Genomic DNA, 19,012 nt, shown 5'->3' on the forward strand with positions numbered 1-19,012 from the left:
GATATAATATGTGAAATGGAAGGATACTGTGTGTAGTGTATTTGTGACAGTGGAATGTGGCATGTAAGAAAGAAGACACAGATTTCCATGAGGATGGATTTTGTTCTGTTTACCTCCTTTGAAAATGATGCAGTTCATGCTATCTGCATTGCAAAATAACAGCCAGTTCCTATTCTCCTCAGCAAAGCAAATGCTGATCTGCTTCATCTCATGCAGATCGTTGTAAGGACAATGGGGTAGATATAGTGAGGAGGAGGAGGAGGAGGAGGCAGAACTAAGTCAGCAATATCTATCATGGGAATTAAGTGCTATAAAAATCTTCCTTCAGTGGTGGGGGGGGGAGGGGAGGAGGTGAGAGTTTTGCTTGTATCTAAAAAGCAAATCAGATAGCAAATAAAATAAAATGATCTGGGTTATACCTCCCCCCCAATCATTTTTCAGTACAAAGAGTGAGACCAGCAAAGCCCAGTAGTTTCACCAACAATGGCTGGAAATACTACATGCACTTTGGACATATACATTGCGTCTTCTCATTCCGGAACAGGAAGACTATTTACAGATGGGACTTAGAGATGGATCCCAGGTAAAAGATGGCCTGCGTGTAAAATAAGCACAAAAGCTCATTTACATCATATGATTATCTACATACACACACAAAAGAGAACCTCACCTTGTGCATACATTGACTTTATTTTATTTCAAGGTTATATGAAAATGTGAAACGATGGTAATCAGTGCAAAGAGGCACAAAGCAACAAATCCCTTCACTTGGTGCAATGCAGATTTAAGATTTAAATGGACACTGTCAACCATTTTTTAAAATCCTTATTAATTTTTCATCCCAGCAACTGAATCTCCCCCCTCACCCACTGTTCTTCTTCTTCTTTTCCAAGTAGAAAATACTGCTTGCAGATACCTCCACCATTGCATTTTGAATAAAACAGAAATTAACATGGTTGAGATTTGAGAGCCGGGATCCTCAGCTGAAGTAAATTAGTGATGAGTCTGGCCTTTAAGGTTTAATGTACAAGATTTAGTACAAGGAAAATACAACTACTTGAAGCCATAATTTCCAGTCATCTCTAAGTCACAAAGCTTGGTGACAACCTCTCAGCTTGGACAACTAAGGAAAGGATTCCTCCATGATTGATCAGGGCTAGACTGCCAGGTGTTCTGCTCAGCTCCACGCACATTCATCCCTTTTGAGGCATTGTGATTTAAGACATCCTGCGTAGTGCCAAGGGCAGGAAGGGGGCAAAAGTAAGATATAGAAAAGAGTTCGTTTGTATTAAAGAAACTGTTTATAACAACAATGGCATCCTTTTTGTACTGGTTGTCATAGTATATGGAATCACAGACCTTCTTAGACATTGCCTTCCAAGTGTGGTAATGTGGAGCTCAAGAGTAACCTTTTCCTTTCACCCAGGAGACTCACAAGAGGTCAGTTTGATTTATAACCCAACCAGCCTTCTCCCTTTAACCTATTTTAAATCTTCTGCATTTCCCTCTCTTCTCTTCTCAGCAGAAAACCTTTTCTTTTGGTGCCAAACAAAGAAGGGCCCGGACAGTGAACTTTGACTGGCATATGAAGTTCCATGAATTCCAGGGGTTTGAGAATGGATGTTGGGATTTGGGCCTGACCCTTATGCCGGACGAATTGTCTGATCCCTATTTGCACCACCCTGATCCTACTAAAGCTATGCACCCACTCTCCAACCCATAAGAAAGGATGGTGCCCTCGTAGGAACTGGTGTTGCCCGTTGTGGACAAGGCATGAAGGGCAGGAGTACGTGCTTCATTGCAGTGGCATGTCCATTTTAAAGTGCTCAGGAATTTCCGCTGCGAATCAGGGTGGGCTTCCTTTCTCTGCATCCTTGTAGCAGGATAGCGGGAGTGTGCAAGCTAATAGGTGCTTTCCCACTGGAGTTGATCAGTGAAAGCTGACTAACGTGTCGGATTGGCAGTCACTTCCTCAGTTTCTTTTCCCTTCACAGACGAATGAACTCTAAAAATAAAACAGGTCAGCATGGCATTCCCTTCAGAGTCACTTGCCCCAGGAACAGTGCATGATGTAGCACTTCTCACCAACAGCGGAGAGGACATGGGAAGAGGGGAGGATGAATATCTGGGGCTGACAACAGGGTGATGCATCTGAAAAAGGGAGGGGTGGGGTATTTACATGTTGAAGGCATTGTGGAGAGGGACAAGGCCCTGGGGAGAGTGCATCCTATGGAAGGGTTAAACTTTAACAAGTTTGAGATAAATCCTAAGTCAGAGTAGGGAAGGCACCACAGTGCTTAGTCTGGCAACTGAGGCCTTGAGGACACAGGAAAGTAATGTGTGTGAGAACAAGATAGAGATGACCGCCCTCTCCCCTGCTTTCTACTCGCCTGTTGATGTCCCCTTCCATACGACTGCAGACCTCATGCATTTTGTTCTGATTCTCCCCTCCCATCTTTTTTATGTGGGTGCATCTCCACTTGGAGCGTCCTGTGAGAGCAGCATTGTCCTTGGGCCATTTTTCTCCTTCCTGTCTCTGCAGGCTGTGAGTCCCTGATGAACGGTTCCCATCTCCTGATCAAAAAGTCTCGCTAGCCATTTGAGTGTGCTTGTGTCCCCCTAGTTAAGATAAATTAGACAGGCTAATGAGACTGATTAGTCTTTAGCTATGACCCTTGGCCTTTAGGATGTACTTTGAGCTAATAGAGAGAATGGGGATTATGAGCTGTGATAATGTGCTTGTGTTGGCCTTTTAAAGGAAAACACATTTATTGCTACTTAGAGGAAATTGATCTAATTGTACTGGAAACATTTCTGCAGACAGAACATGGAATTTTTATTAAGTGGGTGACTCAGGTTCAGCCAAGATAGCTGGACTTGAAATGGGAGAAAGATATTTTAAGAGGATTTCATATGGAAATCTCTCTCTCTCTCTCTCTCTCTCTCTGTCTCTCTCCAACTGATAATGAGCTTCTCTTGTCCTGTCTTTGATCTGCTGTTTTCTGAGCAGAATATTTAAGCTCAGGGAGCCTGTGCTGTGATCCTTGAAAGAAGTCTGATGGCTCTGGTGAGGGCTAACAGGTTGTTAAAGGTGCCAGCTTTTTCATGTTGACTCAGAATTAACTGTTTTCCTTGTTTTCAGAACACGACAGTCTTCAGACCAAAATGGCTTCTTAGATGGCTATGAAACAGTCTCCCAAGAGGCTGCCATGAAAGTCACATGATTTGGAATATTTAAGACTAGCCTGCGCAATCTGCTAGTAAATGTGCTGAAGGGAACAATCCTGCCCTGATAGCCAAATGCATTGTCCCCTCTACGAGTCACTCTACATCTGTATGCAATGAAACAGTCACAGACACACAAACACCAGGCATTGAACCCACCTGCTCTGTCATTGGAGACAGAAAGATCTAAAGCTTGGAGTTAAAGGAGTGTGTAAGCAGCAGGCTCTTCAAGTGGTCAGTTGTTAGGCTGTGTGGACGTAGCAGGCTGTTTAAGTTGCTGGGCTCAGTCAATAGAAGGAAGTATATCACATATGCTAATAGACTAATCCAAAACCTATTGAAATCAGTGGAAAGACTCACTGCGATATCAATGGGGTTTGGCTTAAGCCATAAAGCAGTAGATGAAGTGCTCAGGACTGTGACATATATGCCCCTTGTCTGTGAATGACCAGCAGGCATAGTAGATAGAAGACTCTGTCGTGTTAGTGGTCATGCCCAGAGTTACCCCTGTTGGAAGGTGGCACATCCTTGTGTGGTGTCATAGCATCAGTCATTCGAGATACTGCAACGCTACGTTCCATCAGTACTCCTTTTGGAGATGGCACTTGCAGGGTGATGAGGAAGGTGGAAGAATCATTTTTCTGTTTCCAAGCAATAAGCAAATTATCTGCTCAATCACCATCTTCGCCATCATGCGTATAATGATATTGTTCTGGTAACATCCACAGTGTGCTCAGTCCCATACAAATGCAAAAGAAGGCATTGTTCCTGCCCCAAACAGCTTACAACTGAAAAAAGATCCTATGTTTTATATACAACTTTTTATCCCCAATGATCCCAAAATACTAAATATTAAATCTAGCTCTCTCCCTTATCTCTGAACTAAAGTTACACTTGAAGTGGAATACAGCATCTGTTTATAAACACAGAGCAACACCACTTGACTGGTGAGGACAGGAAGTGAATAGGAATACTACGCCCAACTGAAATTACAGAGGGACTCTATTTTTGCAGAATAGAATTAGCTCAAACTGGAATTTTGCCAGTCACCAGCTATCTGTGTATAAAATGTGCTGGAATCTTTTATGCCAAGAAGACATATTATATTATTAATTATTTGGGTTACCATAGTGCGTAGGCGCCCCAGTTGTGGACCAAGACCCCACTGTGCTAGACACTGTGCAAACCTAGAACAAAAAGACAGTGGCTGCCCCAAAGGGCTTATAATCTAAGTATAAAACAAGAGACAGATGAATCCAGACAGATGGGGGAGTGCAAAGAAACAATTCAGGTCAGCATGCTAGGCAGATCTCTGCATACCCATTCCTTTTGGGTTATGGTAGCTTGACACGATGCCAAAGCTAGAACACGGGTCATCTCTCCATGTGGAGGTGGGGAGGTACGTTCTGATAATCTGGCTGAATTTTGATGGCAGAGAGAGCAGGAAAGTGCTGTGGATGAGAGAACCTCTCTGAAGAAAGCTGAGATATGTGAGCTTCATATTCAATAGGTGAGCTACCAGGTGCTTTTCTATTACATCACTTCTTAGGGACAGATTCTGCAAGAGGCTGAGCACCCTTTAAGCGCTGAGCCCCTCACATGGGCTGTTTCCTTAATTGCCACAATATGAACTCCTGAGCACTAGTGACACCAGCACCATCTAGTGGAAGTTGTCAGTTGTGAAAGATGCTGCAGACGCTTTTCAGAATGCCACTTTTATGTATCCTGTTAGTTTTATTTATTCTTTATGGGATGGAGTGGGGGAAGACCCAACTAATTTCACATATACATCAAGTGAGGATCCTTTGTGAGTTCACTTAGCCAAAGGCCAGTTGCCACATAGACTCCCCAAATCCTGCAGTTGCAGAAGCAGTTAGATCCATTGTTTAAGAAAAGAAAAGAAAAAAAGAAGAAAGTCCACATTAGAAACAAAGGCAATCAAAAAGACACTATAAAATACATGAATCGGAGAACATTAGGACAAATTAATGGACTACATGAAAAGTGATTCCTTAAGGATATTTTCAAAGTTTTATTAAATGCTTCAAAGCTCCCCAAGTACTCCAAATGCAGAGACAAAGGAATGGTCTGTGTGATCACAATAAAGTGTATCAGACTTTCTTCCAGCCATCTATTTGGATGAAATCCCTTTCCTTCTTTTACAGTTTTAGTTCTTCTAACTGGTATTGTCAGTGCAAGGGAACTTTGATGACTCTTGGTCTGTAATATATGGCAAATCTCTACGGGAAAAATGTGCCTATGTAAAATCATCAGCCAATATGCAGTGGTGGGACCAGCTCTTATAGTGAATAAGAGTGGTGGAGTGGAATGCCAATTTCACTGGAGCAGAAGTTGTTCCAAATCACTGGCACATGCAAACTGAAATTCTGCTTATAGAGAAACTTCACACAAACTGTTAAAAACCATTAACAAATGCCACTCTAAATGGTTTTCACTGTATGAACTATTTCCTGGCATGTATGATATTGACCGGTTTCCCAATGCTGAAAATGGATGTTCTAGACTATCAGATTGTGCTTATAGCACTTGGGTCATGAGCCAGAAAGGTGCTTAAACTCCAGACTTAAGTCACTGGACTAGAGTCACTTCCGCTCTCTCTCTGGCCCAATGACTAAGTATTTATCCACAGTGGAACAGTCAGTGGACCATAGAGAGAGAGAGAGTGAGAGACTGGCTCTGTAGTCCCTGGTTAGGGCACCCACCAGAGAGGCGGGAGACCCTGGGTCCACTCCCCCTGCTCCAATTGTTCTTTCATTATTTCTCCAGAGTGGAAAAGGCGAGGTGAAGGGAACTCTATAGCAGCTGTCCCATAGCTCAGTGGTTAGTACACTATTTTGAATGATGGAAGACCCCTGTTCAAATCCTTTCCTCCCTCACTGGCAGAGAGGGGGGAGTTGAACCAGTGTTTCCTACATCCCTGGGGAGTGCTTCAACCATGGGGCTAAAAGCTACAAGGTGAGCAGCTGGTCCTCCAGCTGTTGAGGTACTTAACTCATTCCCACAAGAAGCGGTTAAGCTGCCCAACTCCAGGCAGTTGGTTCCTGTTCGTGGATCACTAAGCAGAGGTAGGTGCTCCTCTGAAGCCCAGACTTAAGACACCCATCAGGATGGGGCTTAACACAAACTCTCTAGTCAGCATCTCCCATTGACTATCCTGAGGTGTGCAGCTGCCTTGCATGCTGGCTTTTGTGGATGACATTGTAAGGTGCCGGACTCTCCCCATTCATTTTGTATAGAGCCGAGGTGCCTAACTCAGCTCTGAGGAGTGCAGTGGTATTCCTGTGATTTTCTAGGTACTGTGACACTCAGTGTTGCAACACCTAAGCCCCTTTGTGGATCCCACCCTGGGACACTAAGGTGATGGGGACCATGGATCAATTCAGAAAAGCATCCCTGTTTAGGAAGGCATTTAAGTACATTGAAGTCAATGGGACTTAAGTACCTAGATACCCAAAGGTACCCAAATAGCTATACACGTCTATTTATGTAAAATATAGCACTAGATTTTTCAGAAGAGCTCAGCTTCCATTTAGGCACCTACTGCAAGCCAGGATTTAACTGCCAAGAGGCAGGAGATAGACTAAAGATTCTCTCTATCTTTACGCTGCACTGTATTGGCACTTATGGAGCCAAGTCAATCCCTGATTAAAACGGGTGCAACTCCAGGGAAATGAATGGAGTTATAGTCACTTATGACAAGTCTTAATCTTGTTGATTAAGGAAAGGATGAAGTATGGAGTTGATGGAGTATGGGATTATATTATTTATGGCCCAAATCCACCCATCCATCCATCCTTTCTTCTTTCTTTCTTTCATCAGTCTGTGCCTTACAAATTCCAGGGTACGCAGAAGTGGATCTCTCCTATTATCAATCACTAAAGAAAATTCTTCCATTCACTGACACGGATGGTTATTTATAAAAACATAAGCAAAAGGAGGAGTGAGGCAGGGTTCTGATTGCTTCAGGGATAAATCCTATTCTGTGAATGGCCCTTCCTCTCTTCTCCCCACTCCCTACAATATCTTTGGTGACCAGACATGCTCATCCGGGTGGGAGGACTGAGTGGCTGACAAGTAGCGTATAGTAGCATGCCTTCTGTTATCACAGACCCTTCCTGTTCAGATTCAGAATTATTCTGTTCTGCAGTTCTGGGGGCTTTTTGTGTTGTGTTTTTTTTTTTTTTTTTTTTATCCTGATGGTCATGCCCTGCTCTTTGGTGATGGATCATAACTACAGCAGCATCAGCTTTTTTAGAAGGAGAGATTTGTCTGTAAAAACTCTCACGGGCCAAGTCCCGAGGCATCTGGCTGAGGTTTGCTTCACAGCAGCTTGTTGACTGAGTGTGTTAGCATCAGGAGAGAGTCTATGGTTTAGCTGCAGTTATGCCCCCAACAACAGGTGTTATTGCTGATAGTGGGAATTGCTAAGGGGGCTCAGAGGACTGGAGAGTACAATGTGCGTCTCAGCCAATGAGACTGTTATTTGTCAGTATTGGCAAGATCTCTAACACTGCTAGAGCACCATATGTATATAGCCAGCACCATATGTATATGGCCTGCCTCTCCCTTTTACAGTAGAGATCCTGTTCCCTTTGCAATGCTTCATCTTGTTTTTCTGTTTGATACAGTCAATAGTAATGGCACATAGGCTCAAGTCACAATATTCGGATCCCATCTCCGTTTGCAGGGGTTTTGGGTTAGGTCCATCATATGGTAAATAGCAATGCATAGGTGTTGCTCCACCCTGTTACAATTGTTTTGCAAGAATGTAGCTCCATAGATGATGATGGAGTAACACGTGTAAAATCAGTGCAATGGAATGGAAAATTAGGCCTCTTGAGACAGATTCTGCTCTCGATTACACCGATGTAACACCATTAAAATCAGAGGCAATGCTCTGGAATTGCTTCAGTGTCACTGAGATCAGAATCTGGACCATCCTTTTCATTTTTCTTTTTACAGGCATTTGATGTCACCCCTTGCTCTCATTTTTAAGACTCCACTCACCATACATAAAAAGGGTCTGATTTTCACTGCCCTGCAACTCTGATAGTCAGGGGAGATACCATGATCATGAAGGTAGTTTTCCCAGGGTAAGGCTCATCAATTGCACTATGGGTGTGCTGACCCCTGCCATTTCCCCAAATGCGGGAAACTCGACTGCATAATTTGTGGTAGTGGGGGACTGCATTCGTGCTCTCCCCTGAAAAAAAAACACCTCTGATAGTCATTTATGCTTGCGCCAAGTGAGTGTAGAGTGGGTGTGAAATGCTACAAAATCAGAATAGTAGTGTATTAATCCCACTTGGCACAAGTCTAAATGACTACCCCGAGGTGCAGGGCAATGGAAAATCAATCTGAAGTCAAAATAAACATTATCCCTTGCCAAAATTGGAGAGCTCAGTTATGCAGTGCTTTTCACAGTGCAAACCTATAACTCAACTTCATTGTACTCAATACTAGCTTGTGCTCTCAATAGTAACAAGCCACTTACTTTGCCTCTGAAATCCTTGTAGGACTTCCATATTTGCAGATTAACCCTCTTTAGAGCACACGCTCAATCTTTATTCATTCAGACAGACTCTCTCTCTCTGTGCATATATTGCTTGATCTCATTCTCGAAGTATTTTTCATCCTTTTTTAAAAACCATCATGAGCTTCTATTATATCAAACATGATGATTTAATTTGCTCATGTATCATTGCAAAATCATTCCAAATATCCGGAATTGGAATCTCAAGGACTCAGCCCTAATGAGCTTGTGATGGAAAGTATTTCCAGTTTATTATATGTAACTCTTTCCTCCCTGACTTCACATGGTGATTAAAAAGTAATAACAAGCCTTTGTACTCTTTATCTTCAGATGCTTTTCAGTAAGTAAATATTATCCCTATTTTACAGGTGAGGAAACTGAGGCACAGAGCCACTATGTGAATTGCCCAAGGTCACAGAGAGAACTGTGATTAGAACCAGGATTAGAATGCAGGAATTGTCAGCGTCCAGGCCTTGCCTTAGTCTTGCTGTCTAGTGGAATTTATACTGTTGATTAGGGCTGATCCAAAGCCTACTGATCCAACATCAAGACTCCAACATGACACTGAATGAAAGCAACCACATGAAGATCTCCCCAAATCATTTTACAATGCTAAATTACTTGTGATAAGCGCCCTCCTCTCCACTGAGACCAGAAACCACCCGGAATTGATTCCAAGTACAGCAACACCCTGTCCTGCAAGGCAGCTCCACTAGAGCTCTTATTGACCCAGAGAGGGCCCGATTCTTTGCTCACTAACACCCAATCCAACCACTGACCTCAACGATAGGCGTTCCTCATCAATGAGAGCTGGATTGGACCCTCTCCCAGATTCACGTCATTGACATCCTGAGCCACACGCTGCAGTGTAAGTGAGGGTAGAATTGGGTCCTTTGTGTGTACTCCAGAGACACTACACTTGGCCATAGTTCCATGCATTGCTTCAAGACTGTTACTGAAACAGCAGAGAGCAGGTAAACATAATAATCGGGGTGGAGTGTCAGCTGGTGTACCTCATCATCCTAGCTCCACTGACTCCAATGGAACTACAGTGGAGGTTCTGCCCCATAAACGTAATGCTTTGTTCTCAGACCGCTGAGTAGTCCCTTAGCACAGGCGTCATTGTACTTCGATGCAGTAAGCAGTGTGCTGAGTGGCGCTGTTATTTAAATTCAGGTGGTGGCTCTTTCATTCCCCCTCCCACTACCCCATTTGCTCTGGTGTCTCAAGTCTCACACGACCTTTCGTGTTAACTTGAGATTTGTCAGGGAAGGAACAAGGGCTGTGTGTCGTCATTCAGTGCCTCAGCAGCCAGAGGATAGCCTCCAGCTGCTAGTAAATCAAGTGGAGTTACATCAGGGTTGATGTTGCTTGAAATTCTTGCATCAGTGCTCAAGAGCCAGAGAAGAGAAAAAAGAGAGGGCAGGGGGAAGCATGTGCGGTGTGATTTGAATGGGAGCTGGCCAGGCCCTTATGGCAGAGTCTATTTTAAAAATAGTGAGTCAGTAATGAGCTATGGCTGAGATTTACAAAGGCACCCAACTCCCTTAGACTTTCAGTGGGATTTGGGCATCTAAATCCCTTAGGCTTCTTTGAAAAATCTGAGCCTAAAGTCATCATCATCTGATGGCTGTTCAGTGGCCTGCATGAAATGAGCTGGTGATGGCCTCCATCAGGTGAGGGGCATTGCCTTTTACAGCCGAAATATGGTCATGCAGGACAAACAGAGGTGGCACATGTAGAGCTGCAAGCCTGATTATTTTAGACTGCAAGCTCTTCTAGTCTTAACTTTTTGCCCAATGTAACACTGAGCCCTTCTATCTCTCTTTAGATTAGACACCAATATGGACCCTGACACCATAGTATCTGAGCACATCATAATCTTTAATGTATTTATCCTAACAGCAACTTGGAGTGATAAGGAAGTACTATTCTATTTACAGAAGGGAAACTGAGGCACAGAGTGACTTGCCCAAAGTCACACAGGAAGCAGAAAAGGGAATACAGCCTGGCTCCCTGAAGACTCAAGCTAGCATTCGAACAACTGGGTGATCCATCCACTTGTAGTACTTAAGAAATGATGACTCTTATGCAGAACCTAGTTACCCTGCAGAATAGGTATATGCAGCATATATACAGCAATTTTACATTCACAGCCATTAACTAAATAATCTTCCCAACATACTGTGAGGTAGCAAAGTATTATCTCCTTTTACAGATGGAGACACTGTGGCAGAGAGAGGTTAAGAGACTTGCAAGGGTCCCCAGTGAGTGGGACTACGGAGCCAACAAAGAAGCATTGGGGGGGCTCCACAAGAATCACTCTGAACTTTTTCTGATCCCCTGGGACCTATGTATTTCTGATCCCCTGAGATCTATCTTTGTGGGCTTGGCCTGTTCCATTTTAGGATTATTCTGTGGAGGATTCTCAATTTTAATCCACTAAACTTTATTTCCGCCTTTTATTTCAGATTTCAGGGTTTCCTAATGAATATTAGGGTACTCTGAGGGGGAGTTCTACCTATAAATTATCTTAACACTTTGGCTGGGATGGAATCACTCCACTTCGCTTTGAAACCCTGTGGCCCGAACCAGAGCTGTTCACAAGATGTGCCTGGTTGTCCAAATGGAGTTTGTTAAATATATATAATAGCCAGCTTGTGCCTCAGCACATTGGAGACAGTACCGAGAGCTGATCATCCTTATGTAAAGAATTGTGCATTGTTATGGTGCTAAGATTGAGGGTGACCGGACTTCATTACTGCCTCATTAACTTCTACTCAGGAGCTGCATTTCCAACATGATTGCATCCAAACTACTTGATAGGCCAGCTTTGCAGCGAGAGTACAAGTCTATGGGATAACTCTGAGTCTGGTTAACAGGGAGAAATATCCTAAATGCACTCCCTCTGTGACATAGCGTGGAAACTCATCATGATTATTGGCATTTTAGGATCATACTCTGTCCCTTCTTGTGGGAGATGTCCCTTATTTTAGACCCACATGCTTTGCAAGCCCTGGTGTCAGCTGACTTTTATTATTGCCTTTCCTTTGCCTGCCCCACCTATTCATTTATCCCTGGCTTGCCAAAGTTACTTGTACTTGCGGTAGGAGAATAAGGCCTGTTAGAAACCCTTGAATTTTGGAGTGTTTTCAGTCTGGATCTGGAATCTGAATGTTGGACTCATTTCTAGTGGATATGCAAGGATGAGACAACAGCTTTGGTTCTCTTCTCACTTGCACAGGTGAGGTTTGCACTGTGCAAGTCAATCAGGAAAATCCCCACTGAAGTCAATGAAGGTACATCAGCTCAGAACTGGTGTGAGCAAGTGAAGACAGGTCTGAAATCAGGCCACTTGGTGCTGATTTCAGCTGGCAATCCAGTCATCTGTATTTGGATACAAGGGATTGTTCCAACAACAGAACAATGGCTCCCAAGACAAACTAACAGGAAAATGGATGAAAATATCCCTAAAGACGAAGCAGGCCACTCAGAGGATTCAGGGGACCTGGGGCAAAGTGGAGAAGCAGTGGCGGTCAGGGTGTTCGGCGGTGGGGGGCCCTTCAGTCGCTCCACGCTTTCAGCAGCACTGAAGGGCCCCCCGCCACCAAAATGCCACTGAAGACCTGGAGCAACTGAAGGGCCCTGCGCTGCCGAAATGCTGCCAAAGACCTGGACTGCCACTGGCCTGGGGCTCACGAGGCATTTCGGCGGCAAAGGGCCCTTCAGTCGCTCCGCGTTTTTGGCAGCACTGAAGGGCCCACCACTGCCAAAATGCCGGCCAAAGACCCAGACTGCTTCCAGACCAGGGCTCGCAGGGCCCCTTTGGGGCCTGGGGCAAATTGCCCCACTTTCCCCCTCCTCTGGGCAGCCCTGAGACGAAGTAACTTTAGATTAATAATAGTCATGTATGATAGCAAAGTCCCTTCAGTGTGCAAAGTGAACCCTACAATGGCCTTTATACACCTGGTCTGACCTCTTTCTTTCACCCTCTTGCGCCTGCACCCTTCCGAAAGCTTAGTTTTGTTGGGTTAGTTTATGGCTTATGCTTTATTTTCAAAATAAAGTGTGCATCAGAATGTGAGCTGTTTACCTATGTACTGTGACAAAGTTCCTCCTCTATCTTGGTGGGTTCTGTGCTTCTTGGCAGATTTGCTCACCTCAGTGATCTTCCCCACAGTCTGAGTCAACTCCTCTGTGCTGCAGAGTGAGGTTTGGGGGAACCGCCCGCCCTCTGCTCCGCGGTTCCAGCCCAGGGCCCTGTGATTGCAGCTGTCGATAAGACCTCCTAATAACAGCTGCATGACAGCTAACTCCCTGGGTCACTTCCCCATGGCCTCTCCAAACACCTTCTTTATCCCACCACAGGATCTTCCTCCTGATGTGACTATGCTGTGTCTCTAATCTCCAGCAGACACCCTCTTCACTCTCAGCTCCTTGCCTTCTTTCCCAGTCCTCACTCACACTCCTTCTCCTCTGGCTCCTCCCTGCCTGACTGGAGTGAGCTCCTTTTTAAACCCAGGTGCCCTGATTAGCCTGCCTTGATTGGCTGCAGGTGTTCTAATTAAAGTAGCTATCTCCACTGCCTTCTAGAAAGATCTTAATTGGCTCCAGGTGCCTTGATTAACCTGGAGCAACTGCCATTTGGTTACCATGGTCCTAGGGATTTGTTTAGCCTGGGGCTAACTTACCTGTTTCTCAGTACTTTACTGTAGCCATCTGGCCTTGCCCCATCACAGTACGTAACAAGGGCAAAAAGCAATCGCAAATGGGTTGGGGAGGCCTTTGGTTACAAAATCTAGTTATTGACAGAAGGATGACTAAGGGCCCAATCCTCTAAAGTGCTGAGCGTCCTCACCCCATATTGAAGTCATCTGGATTGGAGGAAGCCAGTGGGAGTTAAGGGTACCCAGCAACTTACAGGCTGAGATTCTAATGTTGTGGGAAATACTTTGTTTGAAAGTTCTGGTTAGATTGGGTTAATCAGAATGATCAGTGTATTTTTTTGTGGTGTCCGCATTTCATTTTACACCAATTATTATTAATATTTGTATAGCAGCTGTGTCCAGGAGCTCCAGGCATGGATCAGGACTCCAGTATGCCATGTGATGTATAACAGAACAAAAAGATGGCCCCCACCCCAAAGAGCTTACAACTGAGGCTGTTTGATATACTAGACTATTAGATATTTACCTGGAATGACTTCAAATGTCTTGAAGATCAATATTCTCCAATCAGCATAGGCTCACACCCACATATCCCATTTGTGAGGACCACTTTTGGCCCCAGTCCCTGCGGAAACGATATTTCAAGTGGTGATGCCCTGAGAGGTTGAGGTGTTTGAATAAGGAAAAATACCTAAACAAACACATGCGTCTGACGAAGTGGTTTTTCACCCACAAAGCTTATGCTCCAATACTTCTGTTAGTCTATATGGTGCCACAGGACTCTTTGTCGCTTTAAACATACCCCAGAATCTCACAACGCCATTCTGCTTACATTTTTTTGCTCAGTCTTTACAAGTTAAGCACTAGTGTTTGATCTTAGGTCAGTAGCTGTTTTATATTTTGATGAGGGGAGGGAGTAGAGTGTCCTTATTTTCCCTCACTGTCATCAACAAAGGCCCAAATCACTGAGGTTTGGGGATTTTCTACGTGAGGATCAAAGATGGATGTGACTTCCTTTGGAGGTCACTCGTGCTTCCCCCTGTATCAACCAGAAGGGCTCACTAGAGAGGATACAAAGTTTATGCTCTCCCTCTTCCCTAGGGTTGGAGTATACTGCCTCATTAGCATTTTCAGCCCCGAATGCAGTGCAAATTCTGATCCCATATGTGACAGCATGTTGGGCTTAGCGCTACACCACTGGGGCAGCCTATGACACCTTTTAAACCCTGTTTTCTCCCAGCAGCCGTGGGATGCATTCAAATTCATGGATTGATCAGAGCAAAAATGGCAAAAGTTATGTAAATAAGTGACCCAAGTCAGCTTTAATCTTAGACTACTCTGTGCTGCTACAGCTCTACAACCAATCACTTAGGCAGAAGCTGAAAAGGGATAATTATGATGAAACTATATTGCAAACTGTCTGGGTAATGAAAAAAAGCCAAAGCTCTGGACTAAGTGGCAGAAAAACCTCCCAACAACCTTAGAAAAAGATGAATATTTGAAAACACCAACTGCTGCAGTTTTTTCTGGCCTATATAAGCAACTGTCTGTGATGGGCAGGGGACAATCTACAGGAAGAGGTTTTCTGAAGGGAAGTAAAAACAAATGGGGCTGCAGTTAGAATCACACAAACCAGACCAAACAACTGGCTACTGTTTCCTTTTTTGAGTGCTGGAAGCAGGGGCTGTATTGTTAACCTCAGCTCCATAAGCAAGCCCCCAGGAGTGTAATGAGAGAAACAATTTCGTGTCAAAAACTATTTCTCGGCAGCCTGTTCCATTTCACTGGGGTTCTTGCCCAAAGAAACTATAGTGGTAGTGAATGCTGATTCCTTTGGTTTGTTCCTACACTGATGTGTTGGTTTTGTGGGGTTTACAGAAGAAAACTAGTGCTTTCAGGGAATGTCTTTATTTTTTTCTTAATTAACAGTGTCTAATCATATTTTGTCCTTCTAGAGTACCTAGGGGTTTGAATGCAGTTTAAAACAGTATTAAGCGTATTATCCCCATTTTACAGATGGGGAAACAGATACACATAAACATTAAAAGACTTGCTGAAGGACTCAGAAAATGAGCGCTTGTTTGCACACAAAAGTTGTGCAGCTTTAATTATTTTGGTATGGTTAAAGTGGTACAACCTTCCTAAATTTGCGTGCAGTTTTTTGGTGTAAAAGTGTTTATACCAGTTCAGCTATTTCTGCACAGGAAGGGGAATAATTATACCAGTGTAAGTCACCTTTATACTGGCCTTCACATTAGCAGTTTACCAGTATAAGTACATTAGTAAAAATCCCAACCCCTCACTGATATAGTTACACCAGTAAAACTGTTAAGTATAGACTAGGCCTTAGAATGTTGGGTTCAAATCTCTCCTCTCCTCTCCTCTCCTCTCCTCTGAGTGGTGACGTAGCACCCTATTCCAGCCACTAGGCAACATTGTTAGATTATTTCAGAAAGACCCCAAAAACACAGTTAGGCTGATCCATGTTTGTGAGGCTGTAGATTTTAGTCATCCCAGGATTCCGAGGCCCCACTTGCTATATTGTGTATTTTAACTGGCTGTCTCTTCCACTTCTTCCTTTTAGGTTACTGGGCTACTGACAAAGAAATATGGGAACGGTCACCCAATCAAATTACAAAACATTAAAAAGGTCAAATGAATACAGGTTGATTTCACACCATGTGGGTGGGAATCATATTTCTTGGAACCTAGTAAAAGTGACAGAGAGGGTTAACAAGATAAGCAAGTGGTAGACTATGAGTCTGAATCAAGGGGCAATGTACCAATGTACCTCCTTGCTAGTGTAGTGTAGTGTGTAAGGGTTGGATTTGCCTAACAGTTTCATGGGAGAAAGATGTTTGACTGTCTATTCTGTACTTACTTGGATCAGTACAGCTATAACAACTCTGCATCCTATGATTTCGGAGGTTGTGATGGTAAAATGGTCTGGGAAAAGTAAAAAACGAAGTCATTGGCTTGGAAATGTTCAGACTGTAAACTTCTCCTCCTCCTGACAGTGCTTAAGGGTGGAACTGGTGGCTAGAGATCAGGACAGATTCTCTGTTTATGGACTCATCATCCTGCCTACCATTCCCTTCTTCAGCAGCTCTGTGAAGCCCCTACTTGTGGATCCTGTGACCAGAGAGATTTCTTGGTACTGTGGCTCTCATGGAGCTGTGCTGCCAGGGAGGTGGAGCCAGGGGCTCTGCTGGGAATTTGGAGGCACAAGGCTTCCCTGCAGATTCCATGGGATCTGCTAGATTTGGGGTGGCCTAGTGGTTTTTTATGCAATGGGGAAAACCCTGTGGCTCTGGTGGGATGATGTGGGGGCATCTCTGTGAGGGATCCGCACAAGATTTCCTTTGCCCGAGCCCCTCACCCAGGGCATGATCTGGGGCATACAACTTTAAAATATCTTACTTCCTTACATGGTTACCTAGAAGATGTTCACAGCTGTCACTAGTCCGGATACCTGTTGTTTAAACATTCTCTTGTTATGGCCATGCATACATGGCTTGGCTCATGTTGGGTATCCCTTAGCCTCTAGGACCAGCTAGGTGGAGTTTCACAAAAGAAAATGCACTGACTGGGCTGCCCTTGTACTCTGTCTGGAAGTTTGGTCTACTCTCAACATCTTGGTTGGGATTTCCAAAGGAGCCTATTGAGTGTAGGCATCCAACTCCCATGAAACTGTTGAAGGCTTTGGGGATGGAATATTTGCAAGTACTGTACCTAAATGATCTGGGAGCCGAAACCTTATTGACAGCCAATGGGATTTGTGCTCCTAGGACACTTAGGAGGTTTGACTTTCAAAAATGCTTTTAGACTCTTTTGAAAATCTCAGCCATATAGTGAAACTATCTCCATAATATTTAGAACTCCTAGATCTGGCTAAGGCAGGGCCTTCTGAGTCTAAGGACCGTGGGCGCGGTTCTTTACAGCCTTGTACTTTGGGTAGCCTCTTTCATCTGGGCAAAATGGATGTATGTCTCAATTGAATCAGTGCATTAATATTTTACAATTGCCTTTCACCTACTTTGCCCAGGGGAAATGACAATACAGAGTCCAAAACAGTGGAGAATCCAGTCCTCTGCCTGGGGACCTCCATCCCTGAGAAAGTCCATCGGAGTCTCTCTGTTTTCAGTGTCTTCTTTGACCAGTCAGGTCTCCCTTTGCACAAGCTTTTCCTTTCTTCTCATATTTTGTTTCTAGGACTAGCTGATGTTCTGGCTTTCTAAACACTGGTTTAATTTTCACAGCAGGGATCCTAATTTTTGGAGATGATGTTTCAAGAAATAATAAATAAGCGTCTGTCACCTTGGCACACTAACATTTTCATCTCCCCTTGCTTTATTTTTTGCTTTGTTTCCCCTAGCACGTTTTCCAAATTATCTCCCCTCCCTGTTTTAATAAATTGAGAATTTAATTCTAGAGCCCGAGCACAAGTCAGACATGATAAAGCACCTAGTCTTTCTGCAATTCTGTAAATGCTACAGCGCCCGCCAAAGGGTTAATTCATCATGGTCCATTGTCCAGTCGACTTTGTAGCTAGCAGCAGATTGGAGCCGACTTGAATGCTGAAGTGGGGATGAAAAATGAGCAGAGCCTTGGTGTGCATTAAATATTTAATATTCTCTCAGTGGGAGGTGTCAGGAAAAGGACCATATAATAAATACTATGAGAGACAATTCCATCACTGAACTCGTCTGTTAATGACCTTATTTGCTTTGACAGAAACATTACAGATGCATCGTCTTCGCTTCTGTGGCCTTATTAAGCATAAGCAGGCTGCATCCCAATTTGAGAGCAAGTTCCATGCTTGTGCAGTGTGGAAGACCAGGTGGGAGCAAGCAGTTTTCTGAAGTTGGCTAATTCTCATTTTCTCTTTCTCCCTATTCTCCATAGCTATAGCATTTAAGGAGCATTTCAGATGGTAAGAAAATTATTTTTAATAGATAAGTGGTTTCCAGAAAGGAGTCTGGAAAGTCCTTTTCACATGTGTATCGGGCATCTGTACTCAGGAACATGCAAGTGCAAGGGGCTGATTACAGCTGATTGGAAAAATTCCGGCAAAATAGTTTTTCATCAGAATTTACCGATTTATTGACATTATGGAGGTGGTTCAATTTCAACAAAGTTGCAACAGAACCCAGGCAGGATTCAAAACCTAGTTTCCTACTAGCTCATTTCCTGGTTTCCAGCTGGTTTCCTGGCTTCTTGGCAGACTCTTCAGTAGCCAGGCTTGCAGTGCTCCCTGGGTCTGCGGCTCCAACACAGTCTGCCAGGTGGACTGCCCCAGAGCCAGGGCTCTATTGCTTTTCACAGAGAATTTAAAATTTTTTAGTTGCACTTTGAATCAGAATGGGACCAAATTTTGAAATATCAAAATCCTCTGCAAAATGGAATCCTTTCTCTGCCCAGCTCTAATGCTGAGCATTTCCTGAGAAGTGCTGAGTGCCCTCCATTGCCACTGACTTCATAGTAGTCCCAGTGAGTCAACAGGCACTCAGCACCTTGAAAGACTGCATTCGTATGGGATGGAAACGTCTTCCAATGGTTAGCGCAT

The 19,012-nt window shown here is 43.9% G+C and overlaps 1 non-coding gene across 1 annotated transcript; it reads left to right on the forward strand.

The window, feature by feature from the left end:
• The first annotated feature begins 8,295 nt into the window (after positions 1–8,295).
• LOC116817390 (U1 spliceosomal RNA) lies at positions 8,296–8,452 on the forward strand. The gene has a single exon (XR_004371897.1). It is a non-coding gene; the product is annotated as a U1 spliceosomal RNA (small nuclear RNA).
• Positions 8,453–19,012: the final 10,560 nt, after the last annotated feature.

Source organism: Chelonoidis abingdonii, chromosome 14, assembly GCF_003597395.2.
Source record: "Chelonoidis abingdonii isolate Lonesome George chromosome 14, CheloAbing_2.0, whole genome shotgun sequence".
Lineage (NCBI taxonomy): Eukaryota > Metazoa > Chordata > Testudines > Testudinidae > Chelonoidis > Chelonoidis abingdonii.